Source organism: Ranitomeya variabilis, chromosome 1, assembly GCF_051348905.1.
Source record: "Ranitomeya variabilis isolate aRanVar5 chromosome 1, aRanVar5.hap1, whole genome shotgun sequence".
NCBI classification, from domain to species: Eukaryota; Metazoa; Chordata; class Amphibia; order Anura; family Dendrobatidae; genus Ranitomeya; species Ranitomeya variabilis.
The window spans coordinates 199,865,416-199,886,890 of record NC_135232.1 but is presented as its reverse complement, the minus strand read 5'-3'; the positions used below and the strand labels follow the sequence as shown (position 1 = coordinate 199,886,890).

General features: G+C 43.5%; 1 protein-coding gene across 3 annotated transcripts in view; it reads left to right on the top strand.

Moving 5' to 3' along the window:
* OSBP2 (oxysterol binding protein 2) overlaps window positions 1–21,475 on the top strand; it is a 377,818-nt gene that overhangs the window by 203,550 nt on the left and 152,793 nt on the right. The window lies entirely within an intron of this gene.

The following is a 21,475-nucleotide window of genomic DNA, read 5'->3' as shown; positions in this document are numbered from 1 at the left end:
ACAAGAGGGTATGAGTCAGGGGGGAGCCGGGATCATGATCGAGCCATGGGTTCCAAATCCTGAAAAAGGTATTCAGGTCATCACACCTAGTTGCTTGGATTCTCTCACACATTAAGATTTCATTCATTCTATCTCTCACCATCGAAATGGACAGCGTCTGAGATCTCCATTTAGAAGCTATATGAATTTTAGCTGCCATACATAAGGTATTCACTAATCTCTGAAAATTCTTCGAGAACCCGTGTTGTTTCTTGCCCAATAAATATACTGTGGGGTCCATGGGTATTGGTTTGCCAAATAATTGGTTAATAATTTAATTAACTTCTTGCCATAGTTTCTCAACGATCGGACATTTCCACCAAATGTGGAGAATATCCCCAGGGATATTACAGCCCCTAAAGCAATCTTCAGAGATGTGCGGATAAATAGCATGCAATTTAGTTGGAACATAATATGCCCTATGTAACACTTTAAGTGATGTTTCCATCAAAGATGTCTGATGGCTGCCTCTGGACAGGGTTTCACTACATTTATGCCACGTCTCCAAAGGCAAGACGAGCCCCAGATCGTTCTCCCATTGTAGCATATAGCTTAGTTTCCCTGATATATGTGCGACGTTCATCGTGGAATATATTAGCGAGATTATCCCATTACCCATAGGGTTTCCAGAATATCTCTGTTCAAAACCGGTGAGCCGAAAAGGGGTCCCACGTGACAGAAACTGTCTGGCAAAGTGAAAAACTTGGTTGATGCGCAGAGCCTCTCCAGTCGGAGGGCCATGACATTGTATAAATTCTTGTTTAGTGAGTAAAATATTGAATGGCGAACAGATGTGCTTTAGCATGGTGATCCCCTTCCCGATCCACCAGGAGAACAGTGCAGGCTTCAATCCCGGCTGAAACATAGGATTTCGAAACAATGATGTAAGGGGCGAAGACTTAGATTGAAGATTATGCTTGAATCTCTCCTTTCTCCATATGATCAGAGAGAGAGCCGAAAAGGGAGCTGTGACCTGAATGTCTGGCGGGAGTCTCACCGTAGACCACATGAGGCCACAAAGAGAGTATGGTTTCAAAAAGTAGGATTCTAGTTGCACCCATCTGGGAGTATTACTGCTAGGAGAGAGTTTTGTCAATTGGGCTATTTGAGCCGATTTGAAATATATCAAGAGATTAGGTAGTGACATACCTCCATACTTTCTGTGTAGGCACATTATGTTTTGTTTAATACGGGGTCTCTTACCATTCCATATATATTTGGAAATAGTTGACTGGATATCTCGGAGGCATTTCAAAGGTATCGTAATAGGGAGTGATCTAAATAAGTATAGGAATCTCGGCAAAGTAACCATCTTTATAGTATGTAACCGGCCCAGGAATGAGATTTTCAAGCGGGACCATTTTGCTATATCTGTCTTGAATTTTGCAATTAAAGGGGAATAGTTCCACTTGAAAAGGGAAGATTTATGAGTCGTAAGGTTAATTCCCAAGTAAGATAGGAAATGCTCCTTTCTTGTAAAGCCAAACTGAGAGACCAAATTGTCTTGGTCAGTCTTGGAGGTGTTGACGAATAAGGCCTCTGAATTATCGACATTGATCCTGAGACCCGATATTTTTTCAAATGTACGGAGAAGCGAGAATAGGTTGGGTAAAGTAGAGTAGGGGTTAGACAATGTGAGTAAAAGGTCGTCAGCAAAAAGGCTCAGTTTGTATTTGTCACCAAGATCCGTGGGTCCTAATATGTTGGGGTTTTCTCTAATGGCTGCAGCTAACGGCTCCATGGCTAAAGCAAATAATGCTGGGGACAACGGGCATCCCTGACGAGTACCTCTTTGTATATTTATAGATAACGGATTAGTGGATGGGAGTTTGAGATATGCTGATGGATTGTCATAGATTAGTTGAAGGCAGGAGATCAGCTTTTGAGGGAAGTTAAATTTGTCTAACACTGAAAAGAGATATGGCCAAAGGACTGTATCGAAAGCTTTTTCGATATCTAGAGCTAGTACCATCAAAGGTTTCTGCGTACGATTCGCTGAGTGGATGATGTTGAGATTTCTGCGTATGTTGTCGGGTCCCTGTCTCATCGGGATAAAACCCACCTGATCCCGATGTATAAGCGAGGGAAGTATTTTGTTCAGTCTATCGGTGATAAGGGACGTGAAGATTTTTAAGTCGACATTCAATAAAGAAATGGGACGGTAATTTTTAACTAATAAGTGATCTCGTTTTGGTTTGGGAATGACAGTAACGTGGGCAATATAGAACTCAGGTGGCATTTGGGAGCCTGAAAGAAGGGCGTTGCAGAAATTTTTAATGTGGGGAACTAGGAGACTTCCAAATTTTTTGTAATAAAGGGCAGACAGGCCGTCCGGACCTGGAGCCTTTCCCGATTTTAATTTTTTGATTATTGCATTGATTTCCTCAGGAAGGATTTCTGACTGAAGTTGCTGAATAGCAGATTCGGAAATTTTAGGAAGGGAAATACCTTGTAGGAAGGAGTTCAGGGAGCTCGAGGGGGTGCTTTGAGGGGAGGAGTATAATTTTTGATAGTATTCGTAAAAGACTTTATAAATGACTTCTGGGTGAGCTGATATGCATCCAGAGTTATCTCTGATGGAGGGAATAGAGTTTAAAAACTCTCTTGCGCGTAGCTGGCGTGCTAACATTCTGGAAGGTTTGTTTGCCTGTTTATAAAAGGAGGCTCTAGTCCAGGCAAGGATTTTCTCTGTTTTAACAGTGAGTAATGAGCTCAGCTGTTTTTTAACGTCCGAGATTTGTTTTATTAGATAGCGAGATGTTGATAGTTGATTGGCCTGTTCTAGCTTGAACAATTTGGTTTCTAGTCTATTTTGGAGGGCTGATCTGTTTTTTTTACGGGTGGAAGCTATCTTGATTATAGAGCCAGTTATGAACTTTTTATGAGCCATCCAGATGTTGCCAGGGGAGGAATCATTAGTTACATTAGTTTGGAAGAAAAGTTTAAGATCTTCTTTGAGTTGAGAAGATATAGTGGGGTCTGTAAGCAGGGATTCATTTAAGCGCCACTTAAAAAGGCCGGACGTGGCTATATCAAATTTAAAGACCGACAGAACGGAATCATGATCTGACCAAGCTGATGGGACATGTCGTGAGTATAGGGCTGATGTTAGTGTGTTTGCTGTCGTTAACTGTAAGTCAATGCGAGAATATGATTTGTGTACCGGTGAGTAGAACGTGAAGCCCTTTGCCTGCCCGTTGATCTCCCGCCAGACATCCACTAATCTATTTTCCCTCATCAAGTGCAAAATTTGTTTCCTATCCCTCTTGGAAACATCAGATCTCCGAGCTGCACTACTGTCCTGGGTTGGATCAAGGACCATGTTAAAATCACCACACCAAATCAGGTGGTGGTATGAGATTTGAGAGAGCTTTGTTAGAATTAATTTGAAAACCCGTAGTTGAGAAGTAGCGGGGAGATAACTATTAATAATACAGATTTTTTTGTCCTGTAGAGTTCCCTGTAATATAATGAACCTTCCTTCTGGATCTGAATATGAATCTGTTAGGTGGAAGGGAAAAGAGTTTTTGAGTAATATAGCAACACCTCTGGTTTTTCTGTCCCAAGAGGCAAGGAAGTAGCGTGTATAGCTCGAGTCAAAAAATTTAGGGGAGGAAGAAGAGGAGAAATGGGTTTCTTGTAAACACAAAACATCAGGTTTGTGTTTATGGTAATCTATGAATGCTCTCCTCCGTTTAATGGGTGAGTTTAGTCCCTTTACGTTGTGTGAAATTACCCTACACATTGTTAGAAAGACAATTAATGCTTACAGGCCCAAACACTCGACCAGTCCTGCCAGATCTCCACCGTTGAAAGCTGCGAAGCGGACAGCAATGGGAAGATCTACTAGAAAACAAAGGGAGAGAGACAAAACAAGGGAAAACAAACACATAAAACATTAATAGAACAAGAGTGTGAGTTCTAGGCTCACAAAAAATGGAGATCAGGGATACCATATTAAAAGTAAACCTGGAATCACCAAAATAAGGCAACATGTGGTAAACCCGAGGTCGCACCCGTTATGATTACAAGCCCAGCCAGGGAGAGGAGGGGGATGGGCGTAAAAAAAAAAAAAAAAAAAGGGGGGGGGGGGAAAGGGGGGGGAAAGGGGGGGGAGGGGGGGGGGATGGAAAATCTAATAGAAAAATAATAAATAAGTAAAATAGGAGGAATAAACAGATGCGGGCATATTCAGATAAATTCGAAATCGGGAAAATACAGATCAGTCTAGAAATCGTTAACAGACAACTCAGAATAACTCGATGTAGCCAACCGGCGGAAACAATGTAGAGCCACGTCTAAGGAAATAAACCCGAAGAATCCAAGAAACAGTCAAGTGATTCTTGAGCGTTGGCTCCTGGTCGCAGGAACCTGCTGCCATTCTTTAGCTGGTCTGGGTCTTCTTTGCGGGAGTGGAGGCGGAATATCAGGGAGCGGAATTCCGGCTTGTTCTAACGCTTTTTTGCCTTCATCCAGAGTACGACAGATATGCTGCTCATTCTTATGTGTAAAGGATAAAGAGAATGGGAAGCCCCAGCGGTATTTTACTTGCACTGTCTGTAGCGCTGTAGTAATTGGTTTAAGGGCTCTCCTGCGGAACAACGTAGCTGGCGCTATGTCTGCAAATAATTTCACAGAGTCTGGAAGTCCAGGGAGTGTAGATAAAGATCTCGCAGCATTGAGAATTAAATCTCTAGATTCCTCGTATTGCATTTTGAGGACCACGTCTCTGGGAACGTCTGTGGAACGTGTTCTGCCCAGTGCCCTGTGAATTCTTGTGACATGCAGTGTGGACGGATCTGCATGTGGCAGGAGCGCAATAAATAAGGCAGTGACTGTCTCTTTTAATGTCACATAAGATTCTGGTAAGCCATGCATTCTAATATTACCTCTCCTAGACCTGTTCTCTAGATCCTCACTTCGTAGCTCTAGATCCATAATGCGGTCAGCATGAAGTGTGAGGGTCTCTTGGTCTTCACTAAGGGCCTCTGCAGTGGCCTCCATTTTTTCCTCCAAACAAACTGTGCGCTGGGAAATATCTTGCAGCTGGGTGGAGACTGCATTCATGGCTGCAGAGAGTTCCGTGCGGAAGGTCTCCTGGAGGGATTTGGTGAGCGCTGCTGTTGATATAACAGCGTCCCCTCCATTATTTAAATCTTCCTCATCTGCTCCTTCACTGAGCTGCAGAGCCGGGGTGTGAGTGAGAGTGAAGACAGGCGCGGCGGCCATTTTACCTGCACCGCCGCCCGCCAAGAGTTCAGATATCGGGCGACTTGCCGGCTGACCTGCGCCTCCTTTCCTGGGCATTGCGGGCCTCGATGTTCTCGGAGGTGAGGGGAAGCAGATCGCTGTATAATAATCCCGATTCCGGCGTCTGTAAGGGGGGAATACAGGCCTCGGGTTGCGGAGCTCAGCCGAGCACTTCCTGCTCCATTAGAGTCCGCGCATGCGCCCCTATATTTTTTTTTTATTTTTTTTCACATTTTTTTTTTTTACTTTTTTTTTGTACTTTTACCATGCTTCAATAGCCTCCATGGGAGGCTAGAAGCTGGCACAACTCGATCGGCTCAGCTACATAGCAGCGATCATCAAATCGCTCCTATGTAGCTGAATTCCTGCATTGCTATGAGCGCCGTCCACAGGGTGGCGCTCACAGCAATCCGGCATCAGCAACCATAGAGGTCTCAAGGACCTCTATGGTTCTTATGCAGACGCATCGCTGACCCCCGATCATGTGACGGTCCGAGGTCAGAAAGGGGTTAATACTTCAAGGGATTGTCCAGTACTTTTATATTGATGGACTATCCTTGTAGGTCATCAGTATCAGATTGGTGGGGGTGCGACATCTGACAACCCTGATGGTCAGTTGGCGCCAGTGTGGGCAGCAGCTGGATGTGAACAGTCGTAGAGCTGCACAGCTCCATCAACTGTATAGTGGCCGCGTCTAGGTACTGCACATCTGCCCCTATACGAAATGCTCCAGCCAGCACCAGGAACAGCTGACCGTGGGGGAGCCAGGTGTCACACACCTCCCAGATCTGAGATTTCTGAACTATCCTACAAATAGGCCATAAACATAGAAGTCCTGGACAAACCCTTTAACAAAGGGAAGTGCACACAGCTTTCCTCTATTTCTCCTTTGTTCTCTTTTCCTGTGGCCAAATTCCTGCACCATAATTGAAGTCAGGAGATGTAGGGTGCGTGTCCACGGTCCGGATTGCCGGCGCTTTGGACGGAGCAGAAACCCCCCTCGGCCCAAAGCTCCGCCCCCTTCTGTAGACGCGATGATGCCGGATGTGTTCATTGCACACATTCGGAATCTCCGCACCCCATACATAGGACCATGTTATTTACCTTGCGGTGATGGAGCGTCGCCGCAAGGTAAATAGACATGCTGCGTTCTAAAAAGACGTGCCGCATGTCCGTAAACGCAGGGCTGCCGGATGCATGTTCGCACGTATAGTGGAGACGGGATTTCATAAAATCCCCTCCACTATGCTGTAACATCTGGACGCTTGTACGCAGCATCCAACCCGCAGCTAATCCGGCCCGTGGACACATAGCCTAAAAAGATCCAGTGTTGTTTGTTTGACTCTTTTCTTCTAATATCGGAATATCTGTTTACTCCTAAGGCTTCCTTCACACGTGATTTGTTTGCGTTTTTCAGAGCTTGTAAACCACACCGAGGAATTAGAAACTTTTGATATTATAACACTTAAATAATGCATTTTTTTCCTGTTGTATTTCAAAATTTTATAGAGATGATTAATCTCAGAAGTAAAGAGTTTTACATTTTTTAAAGGGAAACTATGAGTGGATTCCGGCTTCCCGGACGGCTGGAGTAGTACCGCAGGTTGGAGGGATGAGGCTAATACCAGGCCTCGTCTGTGTAAGATTCAATCAGGTTTATGTTTGTAGAAAGGTAAAAGGAAACACATCTGCGCTGCGGTTTGATAATAGAATGATGATCCACATTGCTGTTTTCAGTTCCAATCCCGAATATGTGACGGTGACTGTTTATTGGGGGGACGTCTGCCGTCCTGGTCTCTTGGCTCTGAGATACTTGCTTTTCTGTAGAACATGCTGCTTTCTTCATACTTTCAAACAACATACACTACGTACTTTGATGTAATGCCACTTATGGGACCAGAGAGACGCGCAGACATTAGAATATCTGATATTTTGAAAATTCAAGACGTGACATTATTTAGCAACAACTGGATCTATGGAGACAAAATTTATTAGTTTCCATGGTTTCAGATCTTGCCGAGAAGTGTTAGGCATTCATAACGTCTGCCAGGTGTTATCTGCAGCCATGTTTCTATGGATGTTTGGGATCGCGCTCATGAAGATTCAGAACGGAACATCGTAGTGATTGGCGACCAAAAGAATTTCATGTTTCTTTTTATTCCTTATGGAAACCAGTATAGATCAATAACTAGACTTCAAAGACTTTCTAAGCCAGTGTTTCCCATCTCCAGTCCTCAAGACCCCACAACAGGTCATGTTTTCAGGATTTCCTTAGTATATTGCATAGGCGATGGAATTAATGCTTGAGCAGGTGATGAAATTATCACCTGTGCAATACTGAGGAAATCCTGAAAACATGACCTGTTGTGGGGTCTTGAGGACTAGAGTTGAGAAACGCTGTTCTAAGCGATGGTGCAAAACCTGTAGCCTCCATCAGTTTAACAATTTGGTACTAAAGAACCCTGTAATCTCAATTCTGGGTCCTAGGTGCAACCTCACCATATAAACCATATATCTTATATTTGATCAATGGAACGGCTTATTGTGATGTCACAGGAACGCTTCTGTTATGTCCTACAACATGCTTAATGCTCCTACATAGTAATGTCACCGTGCAATATTAAGAGCGGGCAGAACAAGCGGCTAATGACTGAGGTGAACCTGACAGCTGATACATGCTGCCCGATCATGGACACTGGCCGTATGGTTTCAGCTAAGTATGTCTGATTCTGAAACCCTGTGGGATGGAGTTATACGAGAAACTAGTTGGACAGGCAGGTTTCCGGCTGCTTCTCCCCGCTTGCTGCCTTGGAGTGACAGGTTTCCCCCTGCGTGTCTGTATAAGGAGAGACCTGTCAGTCACTAGCAGTGGGCGGGAAGAAATTGCCTTCTCCATTCGCTTCTCCAACTAATCACTCAATCTGTGGCTTTTAAAGTATGTTGTTGTTTTTTTTAAACCCCAGAGCGCTTCATAGTCAAATATACCTGTCTGAGATAATACAGCGAGTGCCTGTGGATCAGGCAGGATGTCCATATAATAGTCAGTGATGTCTCCGTACCTGTGAACTCATTCAAAAGGGTTGTAATAAGTAATAACAAGATCACTTCATCAAAATCCACGGATCTTTGTGACTTTTTGCTTTTGTTTCTCACCAACTTCTCCCCTTCCCCTCTCCATAGACTATTATAGGCATCAGACTAATTGGATCCCTCACTGCGGACAGGTTTGAGCAGTTTTTCGTAATGACTGATCAGTGCAGGAGACAAAAAGTCACTAAAAATTGGGGAAAGAGACATTTTATTTATAAGATACAAAGTTCCTAATCTTCACCACTAGTACTATTGATTTATTGGAAAACTAAAAGTGAGGCCACTATTCTTTAGCGAGCCTTCTATGTCAGCAAACTTGTTTTAGGGTCAGATTCCCACATCTGTGTTTTGCTGTCCGAGTCTGTATAACGATGATTGGACTAATCACGCCCCATACATTTTATGTTTATGACTCTCGTAAGTTCACATCTGGAGACCAGCGATAAGTCCGTACATTGTAGTGCGAAACACATATATGTACATATGCATTATATGTACAGTTAGGACATTGATACCCAGTCTTAACTCTTGTGTTTAAGAGATTACTTGGACAACCCCTTCTCACACCCCACACTTGGTCCCGGTAAAATAAAAAGGCCTATACTCACCTCCCATGCTGTTTCAGCAGTGTCGGCACTCAGGTTCCCGGGGCTCTCGTGCCGGTGTTATGACACAAAAACCCGATCAGAGCTGGTGTCACTGTCCCCACCTTCGGACAAATCGCACATCAAGAGGCAGTCAGCGCTGCGGCTGCTCTCTCACTTCTTATTAATGTTTGGTTTGTCCAAAGACACATGAGCCTGACGCCAGCTCTGATTGGATGCTGAGATCACATGTCATAACATCCTCACGAGAGTCCCAGGAATGCGAGTGCCGACACCAATGGAACAGCCCCGGCACGGGAGGGGAGTATGAGGTATAAGCTATTTTATTTGATTGGCTTCAAACATGTAGCTCAAGAAGGGGTTGTCCTAGTAATGGACAACCCCTCTAAGTATGGGTGGAAGTCCATTTATAGTGACAATAAAGGCAATTATAATTATTGGAATATCCCTAAAAATAAGAAAGGAAAAATAAAACTATTGCAAAATCAAATATATATCACATGTCTACATGTTATTTATTACATATAGCTGCGCCCCTCCCCCCAACACATAATTATACTCATTATTAGCACTAATTATTGTTTATGGGGACACGGCAGTCAGCCTGCCTGATAGGAGTGGCTGAACAGGAATGGTCTCTAGTGCTCTTCTGTAAAGGTACCTTCACACGAAACGACATTATAACGATATCGCTAGCAATCCGTGACGTTGCAGCGTCCTCGCTAGCGATATCGTTTCGTTTGACACGCAGCAGCGATCAGGATCCTGCTGTGATGTCGCTGGTCGCTAAATAAAGTCCAGAACTTTATTTGGTCGTCCGATCGCTGTGTATCGTTGTGTTTGAAAGCAAAAGCAACGATACCAGCGATATTTTACACTGGTAACCAGGGTAAACATCGGGTTACTAAGCGCAGGGCCGCGCTTAGTTACCCGATGTTTACCCTGGTTACTAGCGTAAAATGTAAAAAAAACAAACAGCACATACTCACATTGCGTCCCCTGCAGTCTGCTTCCTCCTCTGACTCAGCGCCGCAAAGTGAAAGTGAAAGCAGCACAGCGGTGACGTCACCGCTCTGCTCTCACTGTACGGCGCTCAGTCAGTCAGGAAGTGGACGCAGGGGGACGTGAATGTAAGTATGTGCTGTTTGTTTTTTTTAGATTTTACGCTGGTAACCAGGGTAAACATCGGGTTACTAAGCGCGGCCCTGCGCTTAGTTACCCGATGTTTACCCTGGTTACCAGGGGACCTCGGCATAGTTGATCGCTGGAGAGCGGTCTGTGTGACAGCTCTCCAGCGACCAAACAGCGACGCTGCAGCGATCGACATCGTTGTCGCTATCGCTGCAGCGTCGCTTCGTGTGAAGGTACCTTAAGTGGTTGAAGAGGGAGCAGGAAGAGAGGTGGGGGACAGTTCAAGATGGACGTGTTGTTCCAGTAGTTTTGAAGCCCCCACAGGCCTCCCCGGGCACGAGCATATCATTAACTCAAAACTGCAAACAAAGATTAAACAACAACCACAAGACTGATTTCATCAACCAAGGTATCATTGTAATCAGTATAACGGCGCCGACCTGACGCTGTCTGTAGGTTACTATGCACAATACTGCTGACAGGTTCCCTTTAAGTCCAAGTGTGTATTTGTCACAGGAATTTATATGTAATGGTACACGTCAATGATACTTGCTATCGCATCTATTTTTTAAACTTACACTTGAGCCCGACCCCAGGTGTACAGGACTAATACTATCATTATGGGCCCTTGTATTCGTGGCTCTCCTTACAAGATCACAGCATATGCAGATGACCTGCTTTCCTTCATCACCAACCTGGTCATCTCACTTCCAAACTTGATGGCAGAATTCCGCCTATCTAACTTTAAAATTAACTTCTCTAATTCAGAGGCCCTGAATACTTCTTCCTCCATTCTAATGCCCTTGAAAACTGCCTTTAGTTATAAATGGGCCAACTCCTCTCTAAAATATTTAGGGATCTTATTACCGAGAGATGTAAACTTGACATTCTCACTTACCGTAACTTCCCAAAACTACTCCAATTGGAGAACTGCTTAAGATGGAGACACTTTTTCCTGATTTGGTAGAAGTGCTGTCTTTAAAATGAACATTCTCCCTCAGATCTTGTACATTATACAGGTTCTCCTGATTGTTGTTCCCTCATCTTTCTTCAGGAGTCTTTCAGCGGTCCTAGCTAAGTTTATATGGTCTGGTAAACCTCCCCGTATCAGAAGAGCTATTTTCTGTTGTTCTAAGCCTTCAGAGGTTATAGCTTTGTCCGATTTCAGGTCTTATTATGAAGCCTCCGACCTCTCTAAAATCTTGGACTCGTGTAGGAATGGTGTGGGTAAGGCGTGGGTTGGAATTGAGCAAAGCTTTACAGTGAGCGTGGATGAAGAGTGACAGCGCAGACAACGAGCAGGCACGGTGTGGTCCGTCAGCCACTGTTGTCAGCCCCACGGCTGTCTCAGTCCAGGCCGGACTGGAACAGCCAGAGGGCCGAATGTGGCCCATGGGACGCACTGTGCCCTGGTCTGCTGTAGAGGATCTGCATTCCAGCCAGTAAAACCAGACTTTGTAAAAATGATCATGGGAATTGTTTACAGTAGAGGTTAGTTCATCCACTAACATCAATTCATTCTTTTTAGAAAACCAGAGTAGAACTATTGTATTAGTCTTTTTTTCCAGAGGAATACATGCACGAGCAGTCGCAATTAAATGTCTTAATATAGAGTGCCTATATGTTTTTATGTGAATGTCGCAATGATGGAGAAAGACAAGAGCTGGGTTTTTAGGTCAATTGTAAGGTCTGTAAATTTACGCAACACTAGTTGCACCTTTTCCCAAAAAGTAGTAAGGAACTTGCAAGACCAAAAAGTATGTTTCGGTCACCTTCCCAGTCTCCAAATTTCCAACACATGGGATTGGCTTCAGAGAAAATAGTGTAGGCGAGTTGGGACTCTATACCACCAAGACCGCAAATTATAACCAGCCTCATGAAAACGAGAGCAAATAGATGATTTATGTGTGGGGGTATGTGCAGACGATCAGGAATTGGAAGCGCTTTGGATGCAGAGCATGTTCGCTGCGTCAACAGTGCTGCCATCTATTGAATGCAGGTGAATCCGCAGGTGTTCACTGAACCGTGCGGATTCACCGCGTGCAATACAATCTATGGGTGAAATTTCTCCGCATGCATCGTTTTGATGCTGCGCCAACCGCAACAAAATGCAACATGTTGCGTTCGGCACAGATCAGCATATCGTCAAAACGACGCATGCGGAGACATCCGCATGGCCTGCGTACCCAATGTTAAAGATAGGGTACGCAGGACACATGCCAATGTAGGCGGAGCTGAAGGAAGAGGCGTGGCAGTGGGTGGGGCTTCACGGAGGAAGAAGGCTTTCATCCGCAGCCCTGCTGAACGCAAGTCTGAAACCAGCCTAGAGGTACTGTATCCATGCATTCTTCTTCAAATGTAGTCTTGAGACTATTGGCATTACTGTAAAAAGGTCTGGGAGAGAGTGAATAAAAAAAAAGTGGGACCCTCACACTTTTTTTTTAAAGTTATTCTTATGACTATGATCTCTTACTCAATTTGTGTTGTCATGGAAGTTTAAATCCTATTCCTTTAGTGCACAATTTGTGCTCCTGTCTTGGATTACCCCAATGATTTTACTGTTAAGACATGATTTCCCGTTCTTTATGATAGTTTTTATTGATGCTAAAACATTTTTTATTTTTCTGTTGTTGATTTGCTATCTCAGCATATTCATTGCCTTGTGATTGTATTACTTCTCTCAAAATTCAATAACTAAAGATAGAGTTAAAAAAAGTCCCAAGTGGGCATTATCATAGTTTTCACTGGGGCGTTGTGCTTCATCCCCCAGTATGATTTTGTCCAATCATAAGCAGGCAGCAGCACACAGGAGAAAAAGAGATAGCCTCCATAATACCTTAGAGCAGTTTCTCAGTGTGTGATGTTATGACAGCCAGACAGCATTGATTTCCTGGTCTAAGATCTTGCATTATTAGAAAAACCTGAGAGTAGAGCACTAAAACTAATGACTAAAACTTTTCTGATAAGGCCAGAGCAGTCCGTGTGAGGGGAGGGGCAGCACAGCTGAGGTTAGCTGTGTCACATTACAAACCCTTCTGACAGATCTCCTCTCATAGCACCTCTGCAGTACTGTTTCTCCTGCCATACTACCTGTCCATGGATGAGAGCTCAAAGATGTCAGTAATCACACTAATGTCTATTGTGCTCACAGCAACTTGGAATATCTCTCTGAGGAGATTACAATGTGATACAGGGAGACATACACGCCCCCAGTGAACATTATCTGACTCCCACTTGGACTTAAAGATAGTTAACTCATTAGGTGCCAAATCCTTTGATTGCTAATATCTCTGCAATGGGAAGGTGAGAAAAAAAAGTTTATTTTTCTTGTTTGCAACCACGATTACACCGTGTGTCCAGTTCAACATGAACAATTTGGAGAAAGGTATTCTTTAAATATAGGCTGACATCATCATCTGACAGATTCCTCCCGGCGTGTTAAAATTCATAATTACTCTCCACTTTTTTAAAATTCTGTTATTTTGTTTCAAGGGTTTAGAAGCTTGAATTTCCCTCCTGCTGTATAATCCCCTTTTAGTGTGATCGTCTCAAAAGCTTGATGTTAAGACTGTTCCAATTCGATGCCGTACATTACAATAAATCCCAGATGGGGATAATCTTTCTATAGGAAACTGCTTATATTCAATGACTAGGGTCTAATGTGCTCTCTAATAGTTTAATATAAAATATCAAATATGGCAAAAGTCAAAATATTAGCAATTTTATCTACACTATAAGGTTTAAAAGCAGTGTAATAATTGCATCTGATGTACCGAAGCAAGTTGACCCATATTATCCATGTATGTGTTCTATGGGCCTATTTAAAAGTGGTTGTTTTGTTTCAACTCATGGACATGTATCCTGGCATTTTCCTTTACAATTTGCTGATAAAATTCCAAATTCGTTGTTCCGTCAAATCATGGCAAAGCATGCTGGCCTAGATCAAAAAAGGCCAACACATCATGCTACAACCACCGTGCTTGAAGGATGGCTTGAAGTTTTCATGTTATAATTCAGGGTTCTTCTTTCTCCAAACATAGCGTTTTTCATTTAAACCAAAAGCACTATTTTAGTCTCATCCTTCCACAAAACATTAGTACAGTAGCCTTCCGGCTTCTCCAGGTGATCTTTAGCAAAGTGCAGGCACTGGCAGCAATGTTACTTTGGGAGAGCAGTGGCTTTCTCCTTGTGTTCCTGCCTTGCACACCATTGTTGTTCAGTGTCATCCTGATGGTGGACTCATGGACATTTAAGTGTCTTTCCACTACTCGGACAACCAATTCTCAATCACTATGTTTCCCCCAAGTAAAAAAATTAATACCTATACTCCCAGCCGGTGCCATTCCAGTGGTGTTGGCATTCGCTCTTTTGGAGCTTGCCAGCTGAGTGAACTCCACTATCACCTATCCACTGGGCAGGTGATAACTTGTTGATCAGTAGGTGACCCACCACAAGCACCCACACATTTACTGTTGATGGGTCTTTTTTCCCTTAACAACTGATTGCTGTGAGATTCATTCTCTATAGATTTTCTGAAAACAGACAAGTGCAGGGCTCAAAAATCCCAAAGGAATGGAGGTCGCACGTGTACTGCTGTTCCATTCTAACAGGTTCCCCTTTCTGCAGATCAGTGCTGGTCCTACTGTTGGACCCCCACCGATCAGCAAGTTATCACCTGCCCTGTGGATAGGAGACATACGGTACTTTTAGTTATGCACTAAACTCTTCTATGAAAATATAGTACAGTACAGGGGAATAGGGTTTGTAAAACTTTTAGCTATATAGGTTTTTTGTGTACCAGGAAAGGTTAGTCAGGTATCTTAAGTTTGCGCTGGGTTCCACCAAGCCCTACCATAGAAGTTCAACATGCAACATTTCAATGCTCTTAGGCTAGGGTCACACCAGCCAATCACATTCTGTTCAGACTCTAATCAGAGTATGATCATAGTGTGCTCCGATTCTCTTGGATGAGGAAAATATGGAAAAAATATTCTCCGTCTTCTCCATGCTGTCAGTTCGTGAAAATCGGGCTGTTCTCAGATGTAATCCGTGTGCAGTCCAATGTTTTCCATGGATTCATTGACTTGTTGGCCGAGTGCGACTCAAATGTTGGATCAAATGCGAGCATGCTGCTATTTTTTTTCCGTACTTGCTTGATCCCAGGAAAAAAATAGGGTATATGCATGTCCCCATAGAATAGCTTTGTGCAATCTGATGTTTTGTTGGATCCCACTCAGACAAGCCCTTATTTGCATTTGCACTTAACAATAAAAAGCAATGAATGTGTATCTAGTTACCTGGGGGTGGATTGGACTTTTCTTGCATGTAGGGCTTTAAAAATCCTATTCTTATGAAGCTGAAATAATAGCACAGATCGCTCCTGCCGGCGACTCAGTGGCTTCTAGTCGAAAGAGCATCTGCTTCTCTTCTGCTCTGTACTGTTGACAGGGCGTGATTGCTGACATCATGCTGATTAATAACCGGCTCCCCTATGCCTAATGCCTCTTTCACATGTCCGTGTTTATACATGTTTCATCAGCAGCTTTCCGGTAAAGTTAAAGAAAGAATTAAACTACAAAGCTTCTCCTATATTTTGCAATGTTAAACACATACAGCACACTGATGCCATCCGTGTGCTGTGCGTGTTTCTCATGGACCCATAGACTTGCAGTGGTCCTGCCAGAAAGTATATAACACAGGCCACATAGTGTATAACGCAGCCCACGCAGTATATAACACTGGCCACGTAGTATATAGCAGCCACGCAGTATATAACACAGGCCACATAATATATAACACAGCCCACGCAGTATATAACACAGGCCACATAGTATATAACACAGGCCACGCAGTATATAACACAGCCCACGCAGTATGTAACACTGGCCACGTAGTATATAGCAGCCACGCAGTATATAACACAGCCCACGTAGTATATAGCAGTGTGGGCACCATATCCCTGTTAAAGAAAAAATTTTAAATAAAAAATAGTTATATATTCACCCACCGGCGTCCAGCAAAGCTGTCACGATGCGCACGCTGCTACCGCCAGCTTCCGTTCCCAGCGATGCATTACGAAATTACCCAGATGACTTAGCGGTCTCGTGAGACCGCTAAGTCTTCTGGGTAATTTCGTAATGCATCTCTGGGAACGGAAGCTGGCGGCAGCCGAGCGCGCATCGGCGGACAGCGGAAGGTGAGAATAGCAGATTTTTTGTTTTTTTTTTATTATTTTTAACAGTAGATCTTTTTACTATTGATGCTGCATAGGCAGCATCAATTTTAAAAAGTTGGTCACAAGGTTAATAGCAGCGTTAACGGAGTGCGTTAACGCTGCCATTAACCCTGTGTCAGCTCTGACTGGAGGGGATTATGGAGCGGGCGCCGGGCACTGACTGGACAGAAGTAGGGGGGGGACTAATTCACGGCCGGGCTGTGCCCGTCACCTGGCGGCCGCGACCAATCAGCGACGTGGGATTTCCGTTACAGACAGACAGATGGAAGTACCCCTTAGACAATTATATATATATATATATATATATATATATATATATATATATATATATATTATATATTTTTTAAGATGGGGCGGGGTCTCCAATTAAAACATCTCTATAAGCCGCACCATCCATTGGATAGCTACAAAGATCATCACTCCTTTTGGAGGACCTGACATAACCATGGCACTCTTCACTGGAATACAAAGTGTGCAGCAATGTTTCGCTGGTAGTGGTACTATAGTTACTGGGAATCCCTTATAATAATAAATAAAGGTTGTTCTGAGTGGGCAAATTCTTAATAAGTCATTTTAGACTTGTCATAAATGTAGAATTTAAATTTTGCTGCTGTTTATCCAACTCCCTCCATCTGATGGTTTCCAGGTTGTAAAGTATAAGGGTATGTACACACAATGTTTTTTTGTTTGTTTTTTTCCAGGTGGAAACCGCTTCAGGAAAAGCGTTTAGGTTGTTTCCTGAGAGCTAATTCAATGTTTTTGGCCACCATTGTTTATTTTTCTCACTTTTTTCCTCCTTTTTGTGGCATTTTTTTGTGCTGGCATATTTTGTATGTAGTTTGAGCCTTCCCATTGACTTGCATAAGTATAGAGTGTCTTCAAAGCGGAAGACTCCTGAAGAATTATCCACTCATTTTTTTTAACCACTTCATGTCTTTTGGAACCTGAGGCAGGTAAAAGATGCACATACCCTAAGAGATGTTTCTTGTCCTATTTTATTCAGGTTCGTACAGTGACGAGGATAGTGTCTGACTCACCAGAATAAAGTTTTCCGTGCGTGGATACAGAGACTATTTGAAGTCATTTTTCCATTTCACCTGACTGCCTGTCTCAGACCTGAATCTTGTGTCTTATTTCCCATGTGGGGATTTATTTGTGGAAGACCTTTACATTTATTTTCGATCATATTGTTTTGACCTCAAACTGTCCACTCTGTCTCATTAATCTCTCTCCTTTCTGTTAAATTCCCCAGTATCCGTCCCAGCTTTCTTCTTTGTATGCCCTATTTACCTCTCTCTGGCTGATCGGTAAGAGGCGGCAACTCCAAGCTGTTATCGCATACAAACATTTCATTTCTCTGGGCTGTGAATGGTGTTCATATGGAGGTGGCTTCTCCTAGTATGCACCTATTCAAACCATCTTGGATGTGCCAGTCAGTCTTTTGTTATTTGTATGTTCGCTCTCTGACTGAGCACTCCGCCCATCTACATGCGGTGGTTTTAATTACAGCAGGATCCTACCTACCCATAAATGCAGGCTTTGCTGAGAGAGGTGTCCACATTTACCCAGGAATTCAGACATCAGCTTAAGAGAGGTATTCATATTACAATCATAGCATCATAGAATGTTAGAGTTGGAAGGAACCTCCTGGGTCATCTGGTCCAACCCCTGCTCAAAGCAGGATTCACCAAATCATCCCAGACAGATGTCTGTCCAGCCGCTGTTTGAAGACTTCCATTGAAGGAGAACTCACCACCTCTCGTGGCAGCCTGTTCCACTCATTGATCACCCTAACTGTCAAAAAGTTTTTTCTAATATCTAATCTGTGTCCCTTGAGATACTTGTAGACAGCTATTAAGTCTCCTCAGTCTTCTTTTTTGCAAGCTAAACATTCCCAGATCCTGTAACCGTTCCTCATAGGACATGGTTTGCTGACCGGTCACCATTCTGGTCACTCTTCTCTGAACTTGCTCCAGCTTGTTGATGTCTTTTTTAGAATGTGGTGCCCAAAACTGGACACAGTTTTCCAGATGAGGTCTGACCAATGCGGAGTAGAGGGCAATAATGATTTCACGTGATGTAGACTGTATGCTTCTGTTAATACGTCCCAGAATTGCATTTGCCTTTTTTGCTGCTGCATCACACTGTTGACTCATGTTCTGTCTGTGATCTATTAGTATACCCAAGTCTTTTTCACATGTGCTATTGTTAGCCCTATTCCTCCCATTATGTATATGCTTTTTTTATTTTTATTGCCCAGATGTAGCCCTTTCATGTTTCCATGTTAAAAACCATTCTGTTGTTGCTGCCCACTGCTCCAGTTTATTTATATCTTTTTGAATCCTCTCTTCTCTAGTATTCGCTATCCCTCCTAGCTTTGTGTCGTCAGCAAATTTAATCAGTGTACCCTCACTGGATGTGCAGCCATTTACGACCACTCTTTGGGTCCGATCACTAAGGCTAGGTTCACATTGCGTTAGGGCAATCCGTTAAGCGCATAGCGCTAACGCAATGTATCTATAGGGATCGCGTTTGCCGATCCCGCTAGCGCAGATCCCCGATCCGCGCTAGCGAGGACGGACCTCGGACGCTGCTTGCATCTGCGTGCGTCCGAGGTCCGGTCCTCGCTAGCGCAGATCGGGGAAAGAAAATAACGGCACATCGCTAGTGCTTGCCGAAAATGGCATGCGCTAGCGATGCGCTAGAGATCAGAATCACATTGCCGTCAATGGGTGCGCTAACGGACCCGTTGCATGGCGTTAATTGCGACAATTTTGTCATGCAATGCAGTCCGTTAGCGTTAACCCATTAACGCAGTGTGAACCTAGCCTTAGCCAGTTATGAATCCACCTTACAGTTGCCTTGTCCATTCCATACTTAGTCATTTTTTCAATAAGAAAACGGGCAACCCCTGCAAGTATTCAGGCTGTCTAGCAACCACAAATCATACAGCTGCAGGAACACAAACATAATCTACGAGCACACCCCAGATACTCAGAGAACACCCGAGCATGCTCGGAAAACTCGAGTAACGAGCGCACTCGCTCATCACTAGTAGGCACTCATCAGTTTTGAGACGACCTTGACGTTGGTTCCTGGGCTTGCATGAATTGGCCAAGTTATGTGCTAAGCGTCTCATTTTTTCCTAGTATTCAGAAGCCGTATTGCTATTCATATCTCATGTACTTCACATTGACATGCTTTAGCATGATAGAGTGCAACTTTTTTTTGATGTGCCTGTCAGTCTTTTGGTATTTCTATGTGAATGGTGTTTATGACTGCGCCTGCCTGTCTTCACACATTGTTCCCAGGAGACTTTTATGCACCTCCTAAATTGTATTACCAATCCCAGAAAAATACCTCAAAGATCCGTGATGATGATTGTGCTGCTATGGTGTTAATAAGCCTTGGGGGTGTAGCTGGTGAATTTTCTGACTTGCCGATGGAATCGGTAAATGAAGCTTCATCTTTATAATGAAGCAAAGGGTCGCAAAGCCTCCCTGAGCTCTGTGACATTATGTATGCTGATGTGGCTTTTTTGTAGGTCTCTATGGCAACAAAGCCTAGTCCTGCATTAATAGGGTTAGCAGAGAGCTTCAGATCATTAGGAGCTGATGGTCATGTCCTGTTCCCATCCTCCGCTCATTATCTGCCTGAAGAATATGGCTGGTGTTTGCTGAATTCCTTATTGTAATATTGTCTCCTCCTTTCCCTGATGCCATCTATAGCCCTGTTATAGCCCAATGACTGATAATACCCAGCCTTGTGGGTCTGACGGAACATTTCTCCCTGTGGAAAGTGCCAAGCAAGCAGGCGTAAGGAGACTTGTAGGCTATGTAATGCTTCTCTGGGAATTTAAATATGCAAATATCCTCTTGAAAGGACAGCAACTATTGGAAGTAGCAATCCTAAGTGTGCACACGTTGCAGATTTCCTGCAGATCCGCTGCGTTTTTTACCGTGCAGAAACGCTGCAGATCCGCAAGTGATTTACAGTACAATATAAATCAATTAAAAAAAAATGCTGTGCTAATGGTGCGGAAAATTCTGCGCGGAAATGCTGCGGATTAAAAGAAGGAGCATGTCACTTCTTTTGTGCGGACCAGCGGCGTTTTTGTACCCATTCCATTATAGAAATCCGCAGCAAATCCTCACAAAATCCGCATAAACGTATCAAATCCGCACCTGCGTTTTCTGCCAGAGATGCAGAATCCGCACAAAAAATGACAGCGGCTAATCCTCAATGTGTGCACATAGCCTAAAAGTCAACATTGACCCTTTAACAAGTCTTGCCAGGTTAGGCTACATTCACATGTCCAGTAATCATCAGTCAGAACAGATCCAGCAGCAATCCATTAACAAAAAAAGTTTTTCAGACATAACTTTTTTGTCCACTAAAATAAATTTGATTCAGGGTATGTGCACACGCTGCGGAATTTGTTGCGGAACCACAGCGTTTTCGCAGCTGGAGGTCCGCAGCGGTTTCCCATGAGCTTACAGTACAGTGTAAACCTATGGGAAACGAAATCCACAGTGCACATGCTGCGGAAAAAAATGCGCGGAAACACAGCGGTTTATATTCCGCAGCATGTCAATTCTTTGTGCTGATTCCGCTGCGGGTTTACACCTGCTCCTGCTCCAATAGAAATCTGCAGGTGAAAACCCGCAGAGGAAACCGCGATAAATCCGCAGTAAAAACCGCAGCGGTTTTGCACTGCGGATTTATCAAATCCGCTGCGGAAAATTCCGCAATGGAATCCACAAGCACAAGCCCTCAAACTGTTTTCTTAACATTGAAGTCTATGGAAAACTGATCCATTAAATAGCCATTCATTTTGTTCCATTTGAAACTGACCCATTAAGCAAAAAAACGGATCCTTTTCAAAAGAAAGAAACATGGATGGCAATTTAAGAGATCCATTTTCTATAAACTTTAATGTTCTAAAAACAGATCCAGTTGAAATCGGTTTTAGCCAGATAATGCATTGCTGCTGGATCCGTTCTAACTGATTATTACTGGACATGTGAACAAACAACAGATCCAGTAGCGATCTGTAAGGCGAAGTGATGATTACTGGACATGTGAACATAGCTTTACTTAGGATAAACATACCAGACAATATGTT